The 14931-nt window shown below is 35.2% G+C and overlaps 1 protein-coding gene across 2 annotated transcripts in view; it reads left to right on the plus strand.

Moving 5' to 3' along the window:
- Nucleotides 1-491: 491 nt before the first annotated feature.
- LOC145287750 (monocarboxylate transporter 12-like) overlaps nucleotides 492-14931 on the plus strand; it is a 474029-nt gene continuing 459589 nt past the window's right edge. Inside the window, exon 1 of one of the 2 annotated variants that reach the window (XM_080135519.1) lies at nucleotides 492-667. The gene's annotated coding sequence lies outside the window, so the exon portion shown is untranslated. The remainder of the gene's footprint in view (nucleotides 668-14931) is intronic. The other variant, XM_080135525.1, reaches the window with a different exon arrangement.

The raw sequence follows: 14931 nt of genomic DNA on the forward strand, positions 1-14931 counted from the left end.
TCTGATCAGGAAAACATATAAAAAAAGTAGCGACGGCAGCTTAGCATTAAAATTTAACTCCGGTAATATTGCATATTAACTTATCCGAGCCATCTCCGGTTTTGAACGTCGCAGGAAGTAGGCGGTGTTAGTTAATTTGCCAACCCTGCCGACTTACGTTCTCCGCTTTCTTGTTTGTTTTATTTCATTTTTGACGATAAGTTTTCGTAATTTTTTGGAATTATATTAATTTCGACATGACAAGTACGTAATGTTTTCACCTGAAATGCGTCGGTTTATAAGATCACCAATCTACTCAAGCACCGTGCCGTGTTATGTTCCTACATTTTCGGTGCTTATATACTTCAGTTTGTATTCAGTTAACCCCCCCTCCTTATCGTCCGCATGAATGCTTGTCATGTGCTTTGTACTTAAAATCCTGTAATTTAACCTCACTTTGATGGCCATTCCTCCAACCACAAGATTTTCTAGAGTTACTTCCGGTCTTTCTTGTATTTCACTTTTAAACAATTGTGGACCATTCGTGGCCGGATTTAACTGGACACACAACACGTAACTGACCTCATTGAGATTGTTTTAGAGGATAAAGAAATAGGGGGAACTTATTTAATTTTCTCCAATTGGAAATTTTAAATATTTTTATCGAGTGGATTTTCTGAAACAAAAGGTAAATAGATTTATATATAAGTTACCTTGTTTGTCTGTCTGTCTGTCTGTCTGTCTGTGAGGAACAGTTTCTACGAAACTATTCTGTCAATTTTTGGTCTACAGACTTGAAATTTAATATAGAGTAGATTTGGACGTGTAGAGCAATTTCGATTTAGTCCTTGGCCGATAAAAATAGTTGCTAATGGGTCAAAATTGAAAAAAATTTAAACTTGTCAGATGTAAGTTTACTAAACGTGTTTCTTCTACACATGCACAAATATACAAATATAAGGATTAACAACGTTATTTTTTAAAAACTTTATATATGTGTACAGACGTGGCTCAGATGGTAAAGAATAATGCTGGAAAGTTATATGTTTTGGTTTCGATTCTACTTGATGGCCACCCAAGTTATATATTTTTTTAACTTTTGAAATCATGACTATATATACATTGGGTACAATATAATAATCAAGAGAGAATTGGCTCTATAATCATAAATAAAGGAGTCTGCATAAATTAAAATATCATTTTTTAAGCGTATTTTAAGCAATGCCAGGCGGGCTGCTAGCACACACACACACACACACACACACACACACACACACACACACACACACACACACACACACACACATATATATATATATATATATATATATATATATATATATATATGAATGGAAATGTATAAAAAAGAATACTAAAAGTATAAAAGCTTATAACTTTTCTTTATTCGTTTTCAATTGGTGACGTGCAGGAATACAAAATAATATTATGAAAAAAAAATTAAAAAAAACTTTTTTACAGGTACATAATTTTCGACCGATCCTTCAGTCTTCATCGGTGTATATATATATATATATATATATATATATATATATATATATATATATATATATATATATATATATATGAATATATATATATATATATATATATGAATGGAAATGTATAAAAAATAATACGAAAAGTATAAAAGCTTATAACTTTTCTTTATTCGTTTTCAATTGGTGACGTGCAGGAATACAAAATGATATTATGAAAAAAAATTTAAAAACTTTTTTACAAGTACATATTTTTCGACCGATCCTTTAGTCTTCATCGGTGTATATATATATATATATATATATATATATATATATATATATATATATATATATATATATATATATATATATATATATATATATTAGTGATGGGACGATTCCAATATTTTTCCCGATTCCGACACAATTACCGATTCCAATTCTTTATAAATCTCTAATTATTTAACTCAAAGATTGTTATTTCCCCCGATTTCCGTAAAGAAAACACATGTTAAATATGCAGATATTTTCCTAAACGTCAAAATACAACTGTGGAGGATGATCTACCGAATTTTAGTTTTACTGGTATTTTTAATCAATCAATATTTATTATTTTATCAATATTACCAGCAATGGAAGATTTTATTTTAAAAAAAAAAAGAAAAAAAAAGACAACTAAAAGAATTGTTTTGGTATCGGAAAACAGGCATCAATTTTTCTGATTCCGATACCGATTCTGATACTCCCAAATTTTCCGATTTTTTCAATTCCCGAATCCGATTACAATTAATCATCCCAACACTAATATATATATATATATATATATATATATATATATATATATATATATATATATATATATATATATATATATATATATATATATTAGTGTTGGGATGATTAATTGTAATCGGATTACAATTAATCATCCCAACACTAATATATATATATATATATATATATATATATATATATATATATATATATATATATATATATATATATATATATATATATATATATAAAATAAATGAATTAATTGACTGACTGGTTAATTAGTTGATTGTTATTTTATTGAAAATGCGTTTTATTTTTAAATATATTTTCAAATTTTTTTTTCTTTTTTTTTTTTTTACTAATGTTTAATTTCTTATGAAAAGAGCTTGTCCTTGAAAATCCATGGGTTAAGGATTTTTCATTATTGTTAGTTCGACAGAAACATCCAAAAGTTCGACAAGATACATCTGAAGAAGGTCGGAGGTTACATCCACCAAAACTTTGTGAAAATCACACTCAAGATGTGAACAGTAATCCGAAGAATCCAAATCATATGAATAACCAATCCTCATCTAAAAAAGTTCAGAAACGAATTATGCATTCATGACCTGAAAGTTTCATCCCTCTGTTGCAGATATTGACCGTGTGAGACTCTAAGAAAGTAACCCCTGGCATGGATGTACGTCAGGAACAGAAATACGTTATTGAACTCCTGCCAAAAGTGCATTAAGAATGGTGGTGACTATGTAGAAAAATAAATTCTGAAACACAAAAAGTCGCTCGTTTTAATGGTGTCACCCCCGTCTTTGTAGCTTTTCAACTTTTTGCGTTAAAAAATACGCGACTTTACTTTGAGAGCTACCCTCGTACATTTTATACGTAATAACACGAAACAGTAATAGAATTATTGCAATCCATACATTTGCGAATCCCATTCAGTTATTTTGGTTAGAATGAATATTAATAAACCACCAATTTTAGAACTACAATTTAGATACCTTCAGTTACACTGTCACTACGTGGTGTAATTCATGCCCCCCCCCCAAAAAAATAACACATAAAACCTTCACATAGTCTGTCTGTCCCCTAGTCTGTCCATCACATAATCTGTCTGTCCCATAGTTTGTCCGTCACATAGTTTGTTCGTCACATAGTCTGTCTCGTAGTCTGCCTGTCCCATAGTCAGTCCATCACATAACCTCTCTGTTCCATAGTTTGCACGTCTCATAGTATGTCTGTTCCATAGTCTGTCCATCACATAGCCTATCCGTCACATAGTCTGTCTGTCCCATAATCTGTCTGTTCTGTAGTCTGTCCTGTAGTCTGTCTTGTAGTCTGTTTCGTAATCGGTCCATCACATAATCTGTCTGTTCCATAGTGTCTCATAGTATGTCTGTGCCATAGTCTGCCTGTCACATAGTCTGTCCATCACGTAGTCTGTCCGTCACATAATCTTTCTGTCCCACAGTGTGCCTGCCACATAGTCTATTCGTCACAGTCTGTCTGTTTGTCTCGTAGTCTGTCCATCACATAATCTGTCTTGTCATAGTTTGTCATGAGGCTGTCTGTCACATAGTTTGCCCGTCACATATTCTGTCCATTACATAGTCTATCTGTCACATAAGCTGTCTATTGTGTAGTATATCTGTAACATATTTTGTCTGTCACATAAGCTGTCCATTGTGTAGTCTGTCTGTAATATATTTTGTTTGTCACGTGAGCTGTTCATTGTGTAGTCTGTCCATCACATAGTCTGTATGTCAAATCGTTTGTCCAACTTCAATTTTATCGCTTTGTTAAACTTAAGTTCATAAATAGCATTTTCATTGGTCTGTCGAGTTTAAGATTAAATTAAGCTATTTGTTTGTCAGTCTGTCACATTTAAGTGTGTCATTTTAACTCCAAAAATTGAATAAACACATCTGAAGATTTTTTCGTTCTTTAAAAAAATAAATCAGAAAATCTTTTATTGATTTGAAAAATTTCTAAAAGTAAAAAAAGCAATTTTCTTTTTTTCGTCGACGCTGGACAATTCATTAAAAGTTTAAAAGACTTTATGCTACGATCAAAATAAATTCTATTTGCTTCGATGACATTTCAATCTTAAAACATATTCAATTCTTTTGAACACATTTTTTTTATAAATGTAATCTTTGGAAAACTGGATGAATGTAGTTGAAATTTTTTTAATAACCTACGTCATTCATTCTTCGTCTTTTAGACTAGATTTCTGAAACGTATACAAGCTATGTAATGCGATATTTTAAATCTACATCAATGGGGTTATCTTTTCATCAGTTTTCTTTTTAGTTTTTTTTTTTTCAGTTTTTTGTTGTTTTAATTTTTTTCATTTATTCATTTTTTAGTTTTTTGCAATTTTCCATTTTATATTTTTAGTTTTTTTTTTTTTCAATTTATTTCAGTTTTTAAAGTTTTTCATTTTTTCAGTTTTTTCAATTTTTTTTCGTTTTTTTCAGTTTTTTTTTTTCGTTTTTTTCCAGTTTCTTTTTTAGTTTTTTTTTTTTTTTTTTTAGTTTTTTTCACTTTTTCCATTTTTTTTTTTAGTTTAGTTTCAGTTTTTTCGGGCTCCTTTTTAAGTTTGTATGTCCAGTTATTTTTGTTTTTACTTTCTCTTGTTTTATTGTTATTTTCATTTTTGTGGTACTAGTTCTCTCCCACCGCACGAAATGTGACACTGGGGGCAAAAAGTAGGATTGTAAAAGTTAGCGCTTCACATAAGGGTCGCTCTGACCTTGCAAAATCTGCATGTGCAGCCCCCCTTGGCATTCATTGGCAGAAGCACGTCAAGCGATTAGCAATAAACTGACCCTACTCAAATAGTCAAGAACCACTTCAACAATTAATTTAAATTGGGTATGAAAATTATGTTGTAGAGAAGAAATAAAACAAATGACACACATAGAACGTGCATAATAAGAATGGAAATAAATGAAACATTGCAAGAATAGCAGGGTCACCAGTTAGTAAGTGCTAGCTAAAAAATATTTTTACGTTGGACTTGAAGACTAACAAATTGTACTCAGATGGAAAACAGGCACACGGAGGACAGTTCCACAGGCGTGCAGTTCTAAGAAAGAAGCTTTGTTCATGGAATCTACGTTTAAGTTTAGCCACAGATAAAGAGTGGGGGGAATTATTTACAGTTGCTTCAGATAGATGAGTGTTTTCCGTGAAAGTTTGAACCGTGCAGACTATCGGATCATCTAAATAAATTGAATAGAACCAAAATGGTCGACAGACATTTTTTAATTGATTGGAACTTCTAGTCTTTTCGTCAGAGAAATATTTGAATATGAAAAAAAAAAAAAATCCAATTCATAATAAGAGCTTAGTAAAAAAACAACAAAAATCCGGTCAAGAGAAATGGAGGGGGGTTATCAAAGGGTCAGGTTGGTAATAAGAAGAAACACACACATAAAAAGGAATAAGATTTGTATAATTATTTTGTTTTGCTGGTGAACAAACAAACAAACAAAAAAAATGTCAGTTGTGATTCGATTTAAATTAGGATCGTTTTCGGATCTCGCAAACTTTTCCATGATTATTAATTTATGTCGTGCGTCTCTCGAAGATGATAATTGTTTGTTGTTGTCTGATATCCACAGACCTTCCTTAATTATTAACTCGGATTTTGTAACTCTACGTGGTGGCGAGGGTGGTGGTGGTGCTGCTGCTGCTGTAAAATATGATTATTTCCAGTTATGCAAAGCCCTTCCTAAATTGTTAATTCGTATTTTCTTTCTGTATGAAACACTACTACTACTACTACTACTACTACTACTACTACTACTACTACTACTACTACTTACAATAATAACAATAATGAAAACGGCTGAAATATAGAATGCGGAGACGAACACACATGAGCCACAGGCATAAAACGGACATACAGAAATTGCTACAGATGTAAAATAGTATAAGATCACATGGAATCATGAAAACTGAAACTGTATATTTGTAAGTTAACTCTGCCTTCTGCCCTTCCCTTGTGTGTGCGTTGTGTGTGTGTGTGTGTGTGTGTGTGTGTGAGAGAGAGAGAGAGAGAGAGAGAGTGTGTGTGTGTGTATGTGTGTGTGTGTGTGTGAGAGAGAGAGAGAGAGAGAGAGAGAGTGTGTGTGTGTATGTGTGTGTGTGTGTGTGAGAGAGAGAGAGAGAGAGAGAGTGTGTGTGTGTGTGTGTGTGTGAGAGTGTGTTTGCGACCGTAAACTGGCGCCACGCCAAATAAGTGAGGAGGGTCAAGGAGGATGGAAAGGTCGATGAGAGAAAGCACTAGCCAGGCCGAGTGCAAAGGGGATTGGGCCCTTGGGGAACCCTGTTGCCACCCAAATTCCACTGAAGACCTATAGTCGCTGCCAACTAGAAATCAATGGTAAACGGCTGTCACAATAATGCAAATCCATCTGCTAGTCTGAATATTTATAAGACGATTTGAAGCAGATAAAGAAAGTTTAATATGTGAGATGGAAGGATGTAACGGACTTGTTGTTAAAACTGGAAAAGAAAAGGACAAGATTTTCTAGTAAAAAATAGGATAAATTTACAACAGAAAAAGAAGCCCTAGTAATCATATGGGCTTGCAAAAAAATTCCATTTTTACCTCTATCAAGGCTTAACGACTATTTTCCACCCCAACCACTTTGTGCGAACTTCGCGCTGGATCCTACGCTTGCAATATTATTATACGATTATACCATAAAACATATTAATGGTAGAAATAATCCGGCAGATATACTCTCTCGGCAACCAATAATTTTTTTTTTTTTTTGGTTTTGGTTGGTTGTTTTACGGCATATCAACCTTTTTCAGGTTATTTAATGCCGAATCTAGTTATTTTGAGGAACGATTTTTAATGGAGTATATTTGTTTTTTAAAGTCAGATTCTATTTAACCCATAGTTGGGACCCTAACAGGTACTACCACTCCGGGTCAGAGTGGACCTGGGAGCAATGGTAATTAAAGGGCGGCTCCACATTCCCCAAAGCCCGCAAGCTGGGGCCTCACCATCGGATATAGTTTAAGGTCATATCCAGGACCCCCATTGAGGGACTTTTACCCTCTACAGGGGGGGGGGGCAGTTGGCATATTCTAATGCCCCACCGACAGGGCCGGCAACCAATGAAGTATTAAAAGCAGTCTCACCCAAAGAAGAGATTGCTGAAGGGTTTATTAACACAAACCTACGGAAGCGAATCTTGAAATTGACACATGAAACACACATTGATATAATAAAAATAATTTTTTTAAACCTAAAGACATGTTTCATGCTTATTATGTGATTTATTGATATTTTGAACCTTCGCTTTAGTTTAACTTTTGCTACGAAAAATAAAGGTAGTATAAAAATAAAAACAAAGCAAAGGATGGAAATATCATCGAAAAGTCACTTTATTTTTATGCAGCGGTAGACTATCAATAGTTTCCTCCACTTTTTATCTGTGCCAAAACTTAAACGTAGATTCCATGAACAAAGTTTCTTTCTTAGAATTGCAAACCTGTGGAACTCTGTTCCGTTTTCCTGCTTTTCAACTGATAATAATATGGTTGTCTTCAAGTCCAACATAAACAAGTTCTTGATGAGTCGTTGCTTTAAATAATCCAATTTACCAAATTTCCATTTTTAACGATTACTACGATATTTTCCCATTGACTACTGTACACTTATTAACCTTTATCCTAGAGTGGCTTCTAGATCTTGATAAGTGGTGACTCTTTTGTAAAAAAAAAAAAAGCGCTGCTCAGCACTGAAGTATGGTGGCCTAATATAGACAAGGATATAGAGGCCACCATAAGCCGATGCATTTCGTCCACAGCCCTAGAACTTAAGAGGAACCACTGTCCAGTGCATATGACCGAAATGAAAGGTACCTGGGAAGTTCTCCACGTTGACATATGTTGACTTCCCTAGCGGGGATTATGTAATTGGAATCGTTGATGCAGACTCAAGATGGCCTGAAGCATTCGTTACAAGACCCACAGGGCTGGTACAATTGTATCGAGAATCCAAAACTGTTTCTATACACATGACATCCCAGTAAACATTGTTTCAGATAATGGGTCCCAATTCATATTCTCGAAATTTAAGCAATTCTATAAAGAATGGAGTATCTAACACTGATAGATAACCCCTTATCACCCCTAAGCTAATGGGGAAGTTGAGCGGTTCTTTGGAACCATGTTAAAAGCTATTTGGGCGATGAATACGGAAGGAAAGGACTGGAAAAAACATCTTGGATAGTTACTGATGTATTACCGAAATAGCCTCTATGCCATGACGGGGGAAACACCCACAAAACTCCTCTTGGGTAGGGAAGTTAACATCAACCTACCAGGACTGCAAAAGAGGCCTGAAAGCCAAGCTTGGAGAACAGCTCGACAAAAGAGACGAAAAAGAAAAAAGGCAAAGTGAAGAATCGCACAGATTAAAAAAACAAAGTTAAACAGACTAACGTAGAACCCGGAGATATAGTATTCCTTTAACAAAATAGACATAATAAGATAACTCCAATATACAATTCAACAATATGGACAGTAGAAGAACGCAGAGGGGAGTTCACGATTATAAGGCAACAAACTGATCCTAAGACACGTCGCAACTGAAAAGACCCCCCCCAAAAAAAAAAAACAGAACCCGTCAACAACTAGAGGATGACGATTTCTTTTTCAGCAACGATCTCGGAAGACAGGAGGAGAAGGAACATGAGCGAAAAAGCAATAAAGAAGAAACAGAAAGAAACGGGCCTCCCGACCGCCCTTAGACGAGACAAACGCTACATAAGAAAACTCTGGAGATATGCAAGCAGCATTTCAAAGGACGAGGAAAGCAATCTGAATACAAAAGATATGACGTCATGGGTAGGAGTATAAATATAACTCACTGAGGGAAGTTCGAGACTCTTCAGCAAACAGCAAATATATATGGTACAGAGCCAAAACACATTATTGGGTGATGTTTTATGATGCCTTATCGCGGATGTGAAACTCCTTTATACACATGCGTTTCGTTGTAAACTCAGGTTGTTGATAAAACGTCGTGGTCACCGTAAAACTCAGGTTGCTCTTGATAAAATAAAAATTGATGTTACCAGATCTGGTTATCTGAAGATACTACTAAATGCTATTGTTTTTTTTTTCTTTGTAAATTTCATATATGTTCAACAAAGTCAAAAAACGATAAAGAAAAAACAAAAACCACAAATCCAAACACCATGAATATATACGAGATGTCTTTAATAAGTTTCTTGACTTTTTTGATATGGGCACATTTATTGATAGTACACATATGAAACTGTTGCCTCTTTCGAAGTATTCTCCTCCGGCTGTAATACACTTGTTGTACCGTTCCAACAACTTCCGGAAGGCCTCATGGAAGTCCTTTTGTGTGAGCGTGTCGATGACCATCGTCAAGGTTTCTTTCATCTCCTCATTTGTCTAATAACGGCAGCCTTTAATGTTTTCCTTGAGCTTAGGGAATAACCAAAAGTCACAGGGAGCAAGGCCTGGACTATAGGAAGGGCGAGGAACTCTCTTAAAGCCCATCTTGATCAGTTTGTGACAAGGATGGAGTTGTGGACTGGTGTATTCACACAAATCTTCCGCATCTTCAGTCCTTGCGAATAATTGTGTGTACAGTTCCCACACTGACATCAAACTGTGCACTTATTGTCTCTATTGACACATGACGGTCTTTATCCATGAAATTCTTTATTTGGCCAATCAACTCGGGTGTTCTGACGTCCTTACTCCTCCCACACCTCTCATCATTCCCCACAGACACCCTGCCTTCCTTGAATCTCTTATGCCACTCCAAAACTTATGCTCGATTCGTGCAAGATGGTTCAAAAGAAATCTGAAGTATTCCATACGTGTTTAAAGCAGAATTTTATTGCATATCGTTCTTCTAAAGTGTCCTCCCGTCTAGATTGCATTTTTGAAATTCACCAGCTGAGACAATCAGGCTTTACTAGTGTGTATTCCAATTCCTGCTGTAGCTGTTCATTTGAACCTGGAATTATAAAAATTGGTCAGTCATCTCATAAGATGTATAGCAATAACATACTGAACTTTCAAGAGTCTATGACGATTTTAAATGCTTCCGGGTTATAAATTATTTGATCGGGAGATCCTATTTATTAAATTAGTATATCTACATACTAATTAATGTTCATAGTATGTTATCACCTTCTGTCCTCCTTTTTAATAAATAGGATCTCCTGATCATCAAAGACGCAATGTAAAAAAAAATTTTTAAATGGTGTCACTTGTACATGAAATTAAAATATACCTTCTTGGTCTTCTGATTAGGATCCAAGGGTAGTAGCTATTCTGCCTAAAGATGGTATAATGATATCGTGGGGTTTCCGTTTGCGCCGGGCATCCATACAATGGAAATACTTAACAGACTCCTATAAACCATAATAACCAGATATATTCTGACACTACATTAATCAGATTACTTAGATAAATATTTTTACAGTTTCAACAAAAGAGCTACAATAATATTGTGGGCTCCTTCTATCGATCCAGTCGACATCTCACTGCTGATGCAATTCTCTATCTATATGAGCCAGGTACGTCCAAGGATGGAGTACTGTTGCCACATCTGGGCAGGAGCTGCTAGAAAGGACTTGTCCTGCCTTGATAGGGTTCTAAATATACTTCGTAGCCTCGTAGGAGATGTCCTTTTCTCTTCGCTGCAACCTCTATCTCACAGAAGAGATGTTGCGAGTTTGTCTCTGCTTTATCGTTATTTTCATGGTAAGTGTTTGAGTCAGCTTCAATCTATGGTCTCCCCTCGCCTAATTTTCACAAGAAACACTCGTCTAGCTGAAAACACTATCAATAATTCCCCCCCCCCCACTCTTTATTTATCTGTGCCTAAACCTAAACGTAGATTCCATAAACAAAGCTTCTTTCTTAGAACTGCACGCCTGTGGAATTGTCTTCCGTTTTCCTGCTTTCCGGCTGACTACAATATGGTTGTCTTCAAGTCCAACGTAAACAAACTCTTGATGAGCCGTTCCACTCAAGTTAACAAATTTATCGAAGTTCCATTACTAACGAATACTATACTGTCCAATTGACTACTGTACACTCTTAACTCTTATCCTCGAGTGGTCTCTTGGCCTTGATAAGTAGTTATGCCTATGTAAAAAAAAACTCATTCATGCTGAACGTCCACAGAATGCCCAGCAGTAATAAATTACATATGAAAGATGCCGCAGTGGAATTTCCACAGATCCCACTAGTATTATAATAATAGATTAATAAAAATAAACCACATTTATTGCTTTGTTCATAGTTTAAACAAGAATGAAATGCAAATTTAATTTTAATTTAATGCTCCTTCTTAACTCTACGACTAACCCCTCACTGGTGCCATGAGATCAGGCTGTCTGAAGATATTGGCTTCATGACTTAAAATGCACGAAACGTTGATGTTGTTGCATTTTCCCTTTCCCTTTGCAAAACTCAATCATGTTCTGCAAAGCCAAAACACAAAAACAACAATTTTCCTCTACAAAAAAAACAAACAAAAAAAAAACAAACAAACAAACACCATGAATAAATATTCAAAAATATTAAAGAACTTGAAGCCTAAAACCTTTAACAACATTCGACATTAAATAACCCAAAAAGGGTTGATATGCTATAAAACAAAACAATTTTTTTCCAAATTTATTTAAAACAAAACAATTGTAGTTTTTTTTTACTTCATCTTCTTTGACCATCCGTGTTGACTCAAGTAAATAATCTACCAAGGTTTAAGGGCCCAACACAGTACTGGGTACAGCTCGACTTTTTCAAACAAACTTTCTCCATCTTCAAAAGGCTTGCTTTTATGCAGCCCAGAACCGTCTAATTTGCATACGAACGGCGTGAATTCACGTTACTTTCGCGTGACTGTTGGGCATAAAATCAGCTGTACGTCGCCATTTTGTTTTTTCTGTTGTTAAGTAACTGGACTTTACAAAACGCGCAGACATGTGGGCGTTGCTGAGGTGAGTCATTTTCATAATAAATACGATTTTCCCTACTGTCTGATAGAGAGAGAGAGAGAGAGAGAGAGAGAGAGAGAGAGAGAGAGAGAGAGAGAGAAAGAGAGAGAGGTCGCTTATCTTATCGCTTATTCAGTTTTCAGCGAAAAAGGGACCGCTCCCTACTCCCAGCCGGAAGTAACATGATGTGGTCTAAAATGCTACCAAAGGCAAAATAATTTGCTCTTTTGTAATTAAAAACTTTAAAAATTAATACAAAGCTGTTTGTGTGCTGTCCATATGTGTGGACAAAAAGAATGAAGAAAAAAAGAAAAAATGGCCGCCTTTTCTCTTCATATGCTTGCGATATCGACATTCAACATGCAAATGAGATGCTTCCGGTTGAATATAAAAAAGTCTGAATTTTAAGAGACTGGGTTGACTTTGGATTTTGATGTCAAAAGTAGCAAGGGTTTTGGCAGCAGAACGCCGAGATTTACAGTTGAGTTTTGACAACTAAGAGTCAAGATTTAGAGTTGAGTTTTGACAGCAGAACGCCGAGATTTGCAGTTGAGTTTCGACAACAAAGGGTCAAGATTTAGAGTTGAGTTTTGACAGCAGAACGCCGAGATTTGCAGTTGAGTTTCGACAACAAAGGGTCAAGATTTAGAGTTGAGTTTTGACAGCAGAACGCCGAGATTTGCAGTTGAGTTTCGACAACAAAGGGTCAAGATTTAGAGTTGAGTTTTGACAGCAGAACGCCGAGATTTGCAGTTGAGTTTCGACAACAAAGGGTCAAGATTTAGAGTTGAATTTTGACAACAAAGGGTCAAGATTTAGAGTTGAATTTTGACAACAAAGGGTCAAGATTTAGAGTTGAGTTTTGACAGCAGAATGCCGAGATTTGCAGTTGAGTTTTGACAACAAAGGGTCAAGATTTGGAGTTGAATTTTGACAACAAAGGGTCAAGATTTAGAGTGTAGTTTTGACAGCAAAGGGTCAAGATTTAGAGTTGAGTTTCGACAACAAAAGGTCAAGATTTGGAGTTGAATTTTTGGAAGCAAAGTCTCGAATTTTACATTTGATTGTTTTAATCAGACATGATTTCATCGATTTCCGCTTTGCGATCATCTTTGATCTTTAAAATGTCTCTCAAACCATCCAAAACAAAGCCGGCGCTATCTTATATACGTGTTCTGGTTGTCCATAAATATTTGAGTATCTTTAAAGCTATGTCTCTTTTCAGCCGTTCAAGTGTTGCAGTCTGCCTTTTTCATCTGTGCAATTTTTTCAGCGATGACATATAACAGCGTCACGCATGAGAAAATTGAATACCAAATAAGTTTCTTTTGCGTGAATGGGAGATAGGGGAAGCGGAGGCGGGAGGTGTTGATAAAATCAGAATGGGCGTTTTTCATTATGCGATGCCAAATGATGCAATCATAAAAAAACAAAATGATAACATCGGTTATTAAAGTAGAAAATAGACCGTAAAGTAGGCTGAAACTTTTAATAACAGCATGCACGCGCGCGCACACGCACACACACACACACACACACACACACATAAATTTGTATCAGTTGAAATATGTAGCTGATCTAAAAGTTGACACGGGTTCAGTTACGGATTGGGGTAAAAAAAAAAATGGATTGTTTCGTTTAATCCTGTTAGACACAGCTATTGTCTTTCAATTGTAGGCGTGTCCCTTTTCTTCCTGAGATTCTCACGGATGACTCTACTCTCGGTAAGAAATCAACTCCAAAACTTCTTTGTCGTTCTTTTTCATCAGATCTTTCTTGAATGTCATATATTAGATCCATTGCTCCTTCTACTTCTCATAAAGTTGGTTCTTTCTATCGCTCTAAAACAATTTCTCACACCTGATGCTATTCTCTATCTCTACAATGTATGGAGTATTGAGTACTTATGCACTTTTGTTACCGAGCTGAAATAATAACGTTATTATTTAGAAAGCCATTCTTAACATGGAGAGGAGAGGATGTTTTGTAATTATTCTAAACTTTCACCTAACAATTTAATTAAAAAAAAGAAAAAAAAGGTATCGTAAAACTTGGAAAACTTAAAAATACCATTTTAAAAAGTAGCACGGTAACAAAAGTGCATAATCAACGAGTAGTGTTGTCGTATATGAGCTAGTGAATTTTCGTACCATTGAAAGGTTTTGGATAAATTACAGAAACGTATATGTAATTTAACTGACCCAACCCTTTTTTCACTACAACCTCTTTCTCTCATAGACGTAATGTTGCTAGTCTCAGTCTTTTTATAAATACTATTATAGCATATTTTCTTTAGAATTGTCTGATCTAGTCCTGCTTCCTTTGTGCCAGCTCATTGGTCTAGTGGTTTCAGTCATGTATGGAGTATTGTTGTTATATTTGGTCTTGTGAATCTTTGTCTCATTTGAGAGTTCTTGATAAATTGCACAAACGTATCTGTAATTTGATTGCCCCGACTCTTTCTTCTTCTCTGCAACCTCTCCCTCACGGACATGATGTTGCTAGTCTCAGTCTTTTTTATCATTCTACTAGCAGGGGGAAGGGATCCGCCCAGCTTTACCTAGTCGTAAAATATGCTAAAATATGATATTTTAATTTGTCCAGATTTCATTTATTTTATTAAAATAAGCGTGATTTTTAAAGTAAAAAAAATATTTAGGTGCCATCAGCTAGAATCGAAA

This window comes from Euprymna scolopes, chromosome 11, assembly GCF_053919585.1.
Source record: "Euprymna scolopes isolate OS-2025 chromosome 11, ASM5391958v1, whole genome shotgun sequence".
NCBI lineage: Eukaryota > Metazoa > Mollusca > Cephalopoda > Sepiida > Sepiolidae > Euprymna > Euprymna scolopes.